At 36.1% G+C, this 12009-nt stretch overlaps 1 protein-coding gene across 1 annotated transcript in view; it reads left to right on the forward strand.

Annotated features, from left to right (window-relative positions):
* LOC150085960 (dynein axonemal heavy chain 8-like) overlaps nucleotides 1-12009 on the forward strand; it is a 1559705-nt gene that overhangs the window by 1200512 nt on the left and 347184 nt on the right. The window lies entirely within an intron of this gene.

Raw genomic sequence — 12009 nt, forward strand, 5'->3', positions numbered from 1 at the left:
ACATATACACATTTAGAGACAGCAACATGAGACTGTGACATCTGGATGCACTGTTGGTGTTTGGCAGGCTGGTGGTGGTGGTGGTGGTGTTATAGTTTGGAGACTCTTTGTGGCATGCCCTGGTTCCTCTAATCAACATTAATCAACAGCTTGATGTGAATGACTACCTTTCTATCATCACTGTATACCCCTTCATGATGACAGTGTTCAGACAAGTCCGACATCTATCAGCAAGAAAACAAGCCATACCACAAGGCCTGGCAGGTTGCTAACTAGTTTCAGGAAGATGATGGCGCATTCGCTGTCATTCCACAGGTGCCCAACTCATCCAAACTGAACCCCACTTTTGCATGTTTCAGACCTACTGCAAAAGGACATTCGATGCTACAGCCATCCACTTGACAATGTGTGGGCATGTCTGGACACATTGTGCAATGCATGCACTACCCCACCAAGCAACACCTTGAGTCCATTGCAAGACATGTTCAGGTTGTATTACAGAAGCAAAAGGTGGCCCCATGAGGTATTAGATAGATGTTGCTAATTCAACTGCAACTGTGTGTATATTTTATATATATATATATATATATACACTATATGCTTATTTAAATATATCTTTACTGAATTCATTTTATGAAGAACTACTTCATAAAATGAATTCAGGTACTTGGTAGTGAAAGGCAGAATAATACTTAGAAATAAAAAATAAATAACATGAGTATTTTCCTATTTCTGTTACTTGAAGTAATTTTTTATGTTAAGTAACAGAAACAGGAAAGTGCTAATATGTGCTTATAAATATTACCAAATATACTACCTCATTTTTAGCCCCCCCCCCATCTCCCCAAAAAAAGCTTTGAACTCCTAGAACCTCAACAAGGTCATGTCTCTCCCATCCATTTCAGTAAAATTTGATGGGTTGCGCATTAATTTTCTTCAGTTATGATCTTGTATCTGAGGTTCACGTATTGTAAAGAACATGGGATGGGTAATATATTTACATTCAGGTCCTTGTATCAAGAGAGAGAAAATAGCTGACCAGCTTGGTTAATTGAGTTTTTTCTTTTTTTTTTATTACTTCAAAAGTATGGGGCAGTGCCATCATGAGATATGTTTGCACCCTAGGCAAATGCTTGATTTGCCTAGAACATATGGATTACCCATAAAATTAAATAATCTACACAACAGCAAAGTGCCCCCTACCAAAATTCTTCCTAGGCCTAGATGCCTACCATACCACACCACCATTGCATTGGTATGGCGATTCCAAATCTGTGAGGCATATTCAAGAATAGGCTTAATAATCATAATACATGCAGTTTTTATTAGTTGTATGTTGGAAAAATCGAAAAATACTCTGTTTTAACAATCCAAGAGATTTGGGAGCTTTTCCAGTAATCCAAAATAATGGGACTTATTTCCAAAATAAGTCCCATTATTTTAAGAACATTAAATATTGAGTGATATTAAAAATTAAATATTTAGGAAGATTAAATATTGAGTGAGAAGAACATGGAGAGCTGAACTAAGTTTAGCCCTCCATGCTCTCCTGTCACTCAATATTTAATGTTAATGGGGCCAGCAAATTCCATTTTGCCTTGGGCCCCATGAAGGTATAATGCCCCAGTGGTAATGCGCATCACTGCATTTAGAATTCTATTAATAGATAGTGTAGTATTGATAATTAGTTAATTAAATTTATTGATCTTATTAATTTTAAATATCATGCCCCAGACTAGAGCAGCAAAGCAATGGGCAAAAAATGGCAGGAGTGCTGTGACTGAGGGGGGGTGATTCTACAACGTATCACAGCCTAAAAAATGTGCAACTTGTGACATATTTGCCAAACTCTTGAACAGAACATGATCTAGCCAGGGAGGATGTCTTTGTGTGTGCTAGGTGCAGAGAGTGTCTAGAAATTAGGTGTCAACTCAGCGTTCTGATGGTCATCTATGAGAGCTTGAGATGTAGGGTAGATGCCCTCGATGAAATTAATATGAGGGGCCCGTCAAGCCCTCAGCTGCCCAACTCAATGACAGAGTTCACTCTTGTGCATCAGTCAAAACAGCAGCATTCTCCAAAAAGAATGCGCTGGTCCCACAAGAGTTAGTTATTGTTGGTGACTCTATTGTCATGGAGATGGGTAATATATTGTATAAAAAGGATAGATGGAATAGGACCAGGGTATGTCTGCAAGGGGCAGACATACCCTGGTCCTATTTTATGATGTTGTAGAGCAGATATCATCTTAAAAAAGCACAAAGAGTGATATTGTTGTGCACATTGGCACCACTAACATTAAGAGTAGGAAATATGCAGATTTACTTAACAAGTATAGGTCAATACTGAAAAAAATTTTCAGCATTGACTTTTCATGAATTAGGATTAAATTTGAAAGTGTTCTGCAATTCTGCCCAGACCCGATAGGAGGGAGTATATGATGAGAGCCTTGTCACAATTTGGTCCTAGAGGGATTGTGCAAAGCTAATGGGTAGAATTTTTTCAGAATGGCCTGTCCTTGTTAACAGGAGAGACTGCTTCTACAGGGATGGGATACACTTAAATAGAAAGAGTGTAAGAGTGCTTGCTGATGCTATTAAGGCAGCATTAGTTGGTTTGGAAAACCATTAGCTTGGGGGGGGGATTCACAGACTAAAATGTTAAAAGTTACCGCAGGCAGAGGTGAAGGTGATTCTTGCACCACTAATTACCAGGCCGCTGCTCATTAGCAGCGGCCTGGAGCGAGGAGTGCTGGGGATTTCAGGGACTGATGGCAGTCATCATGAAACAAATAAATACATGGGTTGTGTTAGGGTAACTAAGAATAAGAATAGGTGCATGTACACCAATGCTAGAAGTATAATAAATAAATTTGATGAATTTGAAGTGCTGTTTTCTTTAAGAAAAGCTGTTCAGGACATCAAAGGCGGATATTGTTGGGATATCAGAGATGTGGTGTCACACAGATATTAGGAATGCAGAATTGGAATTTGGAGAGTACAATGTGTACAGAAAGGATAGACGGTAGGAAGGGAGCAGGAGTTGTGCTGTCAATTAAGAAAAACAAAAAATCTAAGGATGCAATTCATTTGACATAGATGGACAGTGCAATGTTGAGTCAGTTGGTGTGACATAAGCACTGGGAAAGCAAAAATAAGAGTAGGAGTGTGTTATAGGCCTAATGACTCTAATGAGTACAGTGAACAGTTGTACAGAGAAATAGAGTGGGCTGGTAAATCAGAATGTCTTATAATGGGGGATTTTAACTTGCCAGATATTGACTGAAACTTGTGGGTTTGTCACTCACACACTAGCAAGACTTTGTGGATTTATTGGATGATTGTTTTCTGCAGCGGCATGTTCAGAGCTGGTTATCAGCAGTGATTATTTGTGTATTAAGAATTTGCAGATAAAGGAATCAGTAGGTGTCAGTGACTGCAGTGTACTGATGTGGGATTTACTTAAAGTTTTAATTACCATCAGGGTTTTTTCTTCTGTAAATGTGACTTCACTGGTCTCAGACAGTGTTTGAATTTTGTAGTGGGCCCAACTGATGATGCTACCAACAGCAAATTCTAAGTGGGAAGCATTCAAGGAATTAATCGTAGAAGCTTTATTGATTGATTGACTTGGATTTTATTGGCGCATTAGCAACAAAGGAATCGTGGAAGCTACTAGGCTTTTCATACCGATTAAGAAATATTGTTCAAGATTTAGGCCTAAATGGTTGTCAAATGAACTACTGAGACTCATTAGTTCAGAGAAGCAAAATGCATGAGATACATATAAACTAGCAGGTGACATAGAAGCCTATGGCAGATATAAACTAATCTGTAATTAAGTCACAAAGGAGATTAAGCAAGTGAAGGCAGATTACGAGAAATCTTTGACAAAGAATGCTAAGAAAACAGCAAAGACTTTTTCACTTATACAAACTCTAAAAGGAAGGGGATGAATCAGATTGGTCCACTTGATACCGATGGTTCAACTGTTGATGTTCCTGCTCAGATAGCTAACAAACTGAATGAGTATTTTGTATCTACATTCACATATGAGGACTTATTAATGGAGGAAAATTCCAGAAGTTTATCGAACTGTAACAGGGTGCTTAATGATTTTGTAATAACTGAGAGCAAAGTGGAGGAGAAATTTTTGAAGTTAAACATAAGAAAGGCACCAGATGTGGATGGGATCTATCCAGTTATATTGGCAGAGGCAGCAACAGAACTAAGCAAACCCTTAGCTGTAATTATGAGAGCATCCTGAGACTCAGGGGAGGTTCCACAGACTGGAGATGTGCAAATGTATCCCCAATCCCAATTCACAAACAAGGATCGAAGGGTGGCACAAGTAATTACAGATGAGTTAATTTAACTTCTGTTCTGGGTAAAATAATGGAGAAATGGTTAATGATGCATTACAGGATCATCTAGACACGACTGCAACAATATGGACCCAGTATACATTTGTTAAGCAAAAGTTTTGTCTGACAAATTTGATTGGATACTATGATGTTGGTTACAAAGGAACTGGATGCAAAAAATAATTTTGATATCATATACTTGGATTTCAGGAAAGCTTTTGATGCCTGAAAGACTACTGTAGAAATTGGAGCAGAGTGATATTAAATTTGCTATAATGGATAAAAGGGTGGTTGAGTTGAAGAAAACAGAGAGTGGTAATCAATGCATGCTGTTCTTCTTGCTAATGTTATTAGTGGAGTCCCTCAGGGTTCTGTGTTGGGCCCATTGTTATTTTATATATTTATCAGTGATATTGATGAAGGTATATCAGGCTTAGTGTCGAAGTTTGCCAATCATACAAAGGTTGGCAGGGTTGTTAATGACAGTAGTGGCAGTGTGCTACTGAACAGGATCTTGAAAATTTGGGCAAATGGGCTGAGAAGTGGCAACTTAAGTTTAACATTGACAAATGAAAAGTACTGCATATGAGTAGAAGTAACCCCAGAGGAATGTACCAACTGTGTGATAGAAAATTAAAAAGACCTGGGAGTAATCGTGCAGTTGGATATGAACTTTTCTGAGCAATGCAGACAGGCTGGCAGGGCAGGTAATGGTGTTTTGTCAATGACATACAGAAATTTTTCTAGCAGGGAAAAGGAGGTGATTATCCCTTTGTATAAGGCAGTAGTCAGGCCACGCCTTGAGTACTGTGTACAGTTCTGGAGGCCTCATTCTAGGAAGGGTGTAGTTTTGTTTGCACGTGTACACAGAAGGGCAACAAGATTGGTGAGGGGAACGAAGGGGTCCTCTTACCTAGAAAGGCTTTAAGTTCTGCAAATTGCAGCAGCTGGAGAGTAGGCACTTGCAAGATGATCTGATTGAGGTGTATAAGGCATTGAATGGGTTGGGCACGCTGATTTCTGATAGGATGCTTCCACTTGCTCAGATTACGAACCTAAGGGACATAAATTCAAATTGAGGAAAGACAGTTGTAGAATAGATGTGCTGAAATTTGCCTTTAGCGAGTGGGTGGTTAATTGCTGGAACAAACTTCCATCTGTCGTTGTGGAAGTTGATAGCTTAAATAAATTCAAGGAGGAACTGGATAAACGTTTAGAGAGAATGGTTGTGTGATTTTTTTTTTTTTTTTTTTTTTTGACTGATGCTATATAAGCTCATACGCTTGGTTTCTTGTATCACATGCCTCTATTACTATTATCCCTAGGGAGAAAAACGAGGGTAAACTTTGGTGTATGTTTTAAGCCTTGTGAGACAAATAGACAAACTCGTCATTAAACCTAAATAGCATAAAACTTGCCAATTTTGCTGTGCAACAAGGTGCTGAATCCCATTGAAAAATCCAGTTTTGGACCATCTGTGTGGTGATCCCTAATAATTGGTTTCAGGCACTCCACCAAGATAGCAGTGTAGGTTTCTGCATTCACCGTTCCGTTAATAAACTTAATTTTCTCCACCCCTTTACTTGTTATGCATCTCCAGACCATCTAACTGGCGGGGAACTTTACATTCGGTGTTATGGAGTCAGGATGGTATGCCTCCAATTTTCGTCTTCTGGCACTGCGTCCTATTACTCTTTTGTCCACGAAACATGTGTTTTAGCCCAAGGAAGTTTCTTCTTCCTCATTTGTTGGGTCAACAAAGGCTTCTTCTTGGGCTGATAGGCATGCAGACCACATTCCGAAAGCAGTCTTTGGATAGTTCGTGCACTTGTTTCAACTCGAGATGCCATCTCCAAGTCCAGTTTTAGATCAGGAGCACTAGCATGGTGATTATGAACACATAGCCATTTCAAATATCGACCTTGGGAAGGTGTAATCATTCTCTTACAGACTGATCCAGGTCTTCTCTTTACATCACCGGTTTCACACTTTAATTTCAGAACCCGGGATGCTGTTGACTGGTGGAAGCCTATTTTAGCATGCGTAGAAAGCCCATCCCGGAACAGAGCAACAGCTGCACTTTTTTTTCTTGGTGTCAACTGAACATATGGAGCCATGCTTACACCTGCACAAAACAGGATACTAATGAGAGTTTATACCCTTTCAATGGTGTATTTATAGCAACGGCTGTTGCAATACTTTGAAATTACTGTCTGATGCAATACCTTTACTTTGCGACAAACAAAATGACTGTAATCACAATATCTTATACGTTTCACTACAAATGTTTCTTTTTTTAAGGTGATGCCGTTTTTTTGTCTGCCACTGTAGATTATAAAGAATATTGGACCAAGAGGAGATCCCTAAAGGAACCCCTCTTTTGATAGAAAAATTGGCGGAATAGGTTCCTTCATATAGAACTCTGCTTTTTCTCTTATTAAAAAAAGTCTACCATCAGTTAAAAAGCATTACTTATTATCCCAATATCACTCAATTTAAGACAGATTAAATTGTGTGGCACTGAATCAAATGCTTTTTTCAAGTCCAGATAGATGATATCTATCTGGTTGTTATTGTCAAGAGCATATTTAATATCATGCTCTAAGGAAAGTAAATTAGCCACTGTTGATCTACCCATAAGAAAACCCATGATGAATGTGAATACATTTGTTTTTAACAAAACAACATATCTGAGTATACATATATATGACAAGCAGATTAAATACAAAATTATGATTTTAGGTGAGTCAGAGACAAGATCCAAAATTATAATAATAACATAAAATATAAATACTACAGTTTATGAATAAATTGACTTGAAATATGAAATGCAAACATCAGCTGAACACAAATGATACAATAACTCATACAAGCAAATTTAATCATGCAAATTTAATCATGCAAATCATGCAAATCAAATCATGCAAATTTAACCAGACATATTCAACAATATGGCATAAGCACAAATGCAATGTTATAGACTACTGTTAACTTGCATGTGTTATAACCTAGTAAAGTATAAAATGTTATAAAGTAGGATACCTTAATATTTTAGGAAAATTGTGAATTTTTGACAAGAGCTGACAAATATATACAGCTTATAGTAAATTGGCAATTTTTCAGTAAAGATATGATCTTAAAGCCATATGCCATTATAACAGCAAAAATTTATACTATATTCCAGGATATTAGTGAATTTTGGTCTGACAAGATAGTGCAATGTCTATGATTTGCAAAAAAGAAAATTATTCATTATAAACCGTTGCAGAGTACACAGTTCACATATAAATGGTCAGTCACAGGGGAGGTGGGAACCCCCCCCCCCAAAAATACAGCAAAATGCAATAATCATAATAACTGACCCTTTCAGATCAGACATACTGAAACTTACACATTTACATACAACACTTTGAGACACGATAGCAACACTTGCTGATCTGTGATATCTAAAGTGTGGAGAGAGAGAGAGAGACTGACTTCAAGAAAAAATGAAGTCTCTACCCATCTAAGTGAAGCATCAGCTATATAACAATATCTATTACAGCAGAGAGAAAGAGAGTTTTATTACAGCAGAGAGAAAGAGAGTGAATGAAAATCAGAGTAGCTTCTGAATTCCATTGTTCGTATACTCTTATATCCAGCAGGTATAAAGCAAATGCATTCAGAATCAGCCAAATTCTACACTAACTTATCATCAGTGTAGAGTTGTTGCTCTTTTGATACTACAATTTGGCCTAGTATTAACAGAAGACTCAAATCCATAGTTGCAGGAATGGAAACTGTTGTCACATAATCCATCTGGATACTGGTTCCATGGAAAAGTACAGGTTTCATGGAAAAATGAAAAACTACTATAAACACAAAAATAACAACAAAAATCTGAAAACCAACTACCACCAATACTCTCTGACCTGAACTGCTGTGAGCTGGGAATATGGCACAACAAATGACCTGAAGCCAACTATCTCCAAGCAGCAGAGTTAAAAACAAATGTGCAGCAGAATAATAGAAGTTCAAAGGAGATTGCAAAGGGGATGGAGATAATGTGATAATACATACATATATACATATATTTTGTTATCCTTCTCTTAAAATGTGACCCATGCATATTGACTAAAGAGAAGTACAGTGATTTTCAAAATGTATTTTATTAGATTGTACTGTTTAAAAGTTCTTATGAACAATACTATTTTTCAATGTTGGTTGTTACTCTACATGCTTAAAATAATTGTATAATATTTCTGTGTTGTCTTAACTTTTATTACATAATTCATTTTCTAACAGAAAATAAATTACATAATAAAAGCGAATAAAAATTATATAATAATCAGCAATGTTATTCTTTGATGTTATTATATATTCAAGAGGTCTTACAGATTCCAGCTGAAAATAATAACTGTGAAAGTGCAGGAATTGTAAAAAAATTATTGTAATATTCATATATTGAGAGATGTTGTTTGTAAGTAATAAGTTATAGAATTAATTTTTCCCTTACAACTGGTTAACATGTAAAATTAATAGATTTATGTTGGTAAACAATAGAAGGAATAAAAGGTAAATCATTGAAATGGCCTAAGAATGGGGCTGGCTTAAGGGTAAGCCAATGTGTCATTGGCTCAAGGCAGGAAAGTTTGGGGTAACACTAAAAATAAAAAGAGCAACAGGAAAAATAATCAAATTATCACTTTCAATCAACAAGAAACAAGAATTGTTTAAAAAAGGAATTCGATGTACACTTGAACTTGGTTATAATGAGAATCAAAGGACTGACAAAATTTCCTCATTATAACCATTACTCACTATATCAGTGATGAGTTAAATCTACCTCCTATTTTTTTAAATTCTCAATAACTTGATAAAAAGATATTTAATTCTCAATAACTTGATAAAAAAATAATATTAGTATATACCTGCATATTATTTGTATTAATATGCTTGTATTCGGTTATTAAATCAATCCAGCCAACCATTGTTACATACAAAATCATTGTGTCCAAAGTGTTTAGCAGATTTTTCCGCTTGAGCCTTCAAGATTGGGACATCTATTGAAAATCTAGCACTTCTTTGTGTAGTAAACCATTGAAGCAATGCTACACTACGTTTGTAACCTCGCACTATCTATTTTTTTTTTTTTTGTTATGTTCTATTTCAGTGCCAATATGTAAACATGTTTATTCTTCACAACTTTGATACTGTTGAAGAGGACAAAGAAAACTTTTTACACACTTCAACAATTTTTGCACCATGTTCAAACTCACAAATAATTTCAACTTTTTCGCCAATTGAGAGACACTTTCTTTTGTCAGTAGCCATGTTTCCGAAGGAAGGGTTCATTTCTAACTTTTTACTTTAAAATGACAGTAAAGGGATCTGCATACAAAGTTCTTAGAAGTCTCGTTTCCAAATTCCTTAGAAGTCCTGTTTCCAGAATTCTTAGAATTCCAAAATAAATTTATGGTTCAGTGAATACAAGACAATCTGAAAATAGGGTAATGCAACAAGTGGAACGCCAATACACTATTGTATAGCTCCCATCCCCGAAAAAACAAGGTCATAAACTGACCACTTATCCAATACAGGTGGTCATAAAAGCTACATCGCGTTTTTCATTTTTGTCTATTCCAAGAATTGGGTTCTGGTTCTTTCAACCACCCGAACAATTAAGAAAGTTTGCATAGTTACCAAAATATGTTCGTTTAATATCCATGTAGTACGCTGGTTGTAACAGTGACTGATTGTATGGGAATAACCGTAAATTAAAATCATTATGGCTTTTTACTCATTACAGCCATGATCTCATTATTTCGGTGCTCTTTATAACCAAGTTCGACTGTATAAAATTAAGGTATGAATTTTTTTTAGGGTTTCAAATATTTTTTCAAAACAATATTTACTTTAATATTGTTTTGGAAAATAATAAAATAAAAAAAATATTAAAGTAAATGTATCTGCTGCGTGACCATGTTATACAACATTCTGAACCAAATTAGCATCACAAGCAAAGCCTCTAAGAGGGCAATTTTAAATATGTTACTTGCTATTTACCTGCTTTCAAAATCACTTAAATACCTTAAAAAAACTGCTGAAATGGAACCTGAATTTCAGCAGACAAGAATTACTTGCAAAAAAAGAAATTAATAGTGAGCACTAAAACAGTATTTGAACAACAGAAAACAATATTTTAGGATTCACTTTTTCAGTTTTAGGCAATGCAATCCAGTCATTGAAAGACAGGTTTGAGTTGATCATAAAGTAGAACAATTAATTTCAGTTTCTGTACAATTTAATACAATTTACTAAAGAAATGAGTGACACTTGTATGGATTCAGAAATGCTTACAAATGGTGATCAATAAGTCATCTCTAGCATCAGTTTGTATGATTAAAATATTTGTGAAACCATTTCAAAGGCACTCTTCCACCCCTCTTATCTTAGAGATAAATGGAAACATTATTTCCTGACCAATATTCCAATTGTCTTCAAAAATATTCCAATCTTGAAGAGAAATCCTCTGACCGTTTGGTCGTCCCAGAGTATAAACTGAAAATTTATTTATTATTTATTTATTAAATATGAAACCAACCTTATAGCAGATCTTGCAGTTCGTGTGATCAAACAATTTTATGGTATCGTTGGCTTTTCCTGACACTGAGAATGCTTGTAATGTTAAAATATACAATGAAATTATATCAAAAATTAAAATATAATGTGAATGGGATGGGGTGTGAGCACCAAAACAAGTTTGGCTCAGCATGCCATTACCCTTTGAGTTGTCACTGTGTAAGACTAAGGAAGTTGCAAGATTGGTTTCATATTTCTATTCAAAGTTGGAATATTTTTGAAGACAATTGGAATATTGGTCAGACAATAATATTTGAATTTATCTCTAAGATAAGGGGTAGAAGAGTGTTAGAATTACAATTCCAAATAAGAGACCACGATAATTAGAAAGCCAGCCATCCAAAGGCCCACAAAATCGATTACAAAAATTATATTTCTTAGGTTATTAGTATTAAGTATTGGCCATGGCAAAAAAAAACAAATCCTTTATCTATACAATTGTATTCCTTTTATCATACTCCTCTGACTGCCTAAACATTTATTGTGTTGACCCTTAAACTTATCCAGACTGTCACCCTGAACCACCCCAGGGAACTCTAGAAGGAAGGGGATGAATCAGATTGGTCGACTTGATATCGATGGGTCAACTGTTGATGATCCTGCTCAGGTAGCTAACAAACTAAATGAATATTTTGCATCAACATTCACACATAAGGAGTTATTCAGCAAGGGGAATGCCAGAGGTGTATTCAACTCTGGCAGTAAGCTAGAGAATCTTGTAATAACTGAGAGTAAAGTGGAAGAGAAATTGTTGAAGATAAACACAAGAAAGGCACCTGGGGTGGATGGGTTCTATCCAGTTATATTAAAGGAGGCAGCAAAGAAAGTAAGCAAACCCTTAGCCATAATTATGAGAGCTTCCTTGGACTCAGGGGAGGTACCCATGGACTGGAGATGTGCAAATGTGACCCCAATTCACAAAGTAGGATCGAAGGCTGACACAAGTAATTATAGACCTATGAGTTTAACTTCTGTTCCCTGAAAATTAGTGGAGGCACTGGTTAAAGAAGCACTGCAGGATCATC

The sequence above is a fragment of the Mastigoproctus giganteus genome, chromosome 5 (genome assembly GCF_048544385.1).
Source record: "Mastigoproctus giganteus isolate SK-2022 chromosome 5, ASM4854438v1, whole genome shotgun sequence".
NCBI classification, from domain to species: Eukaryota; Metazoa; Arthropoda; class Arachnida; order Uropygi; family Thelyphonidae; genus Mastigoproctus; species Mastigoproctus giganteus.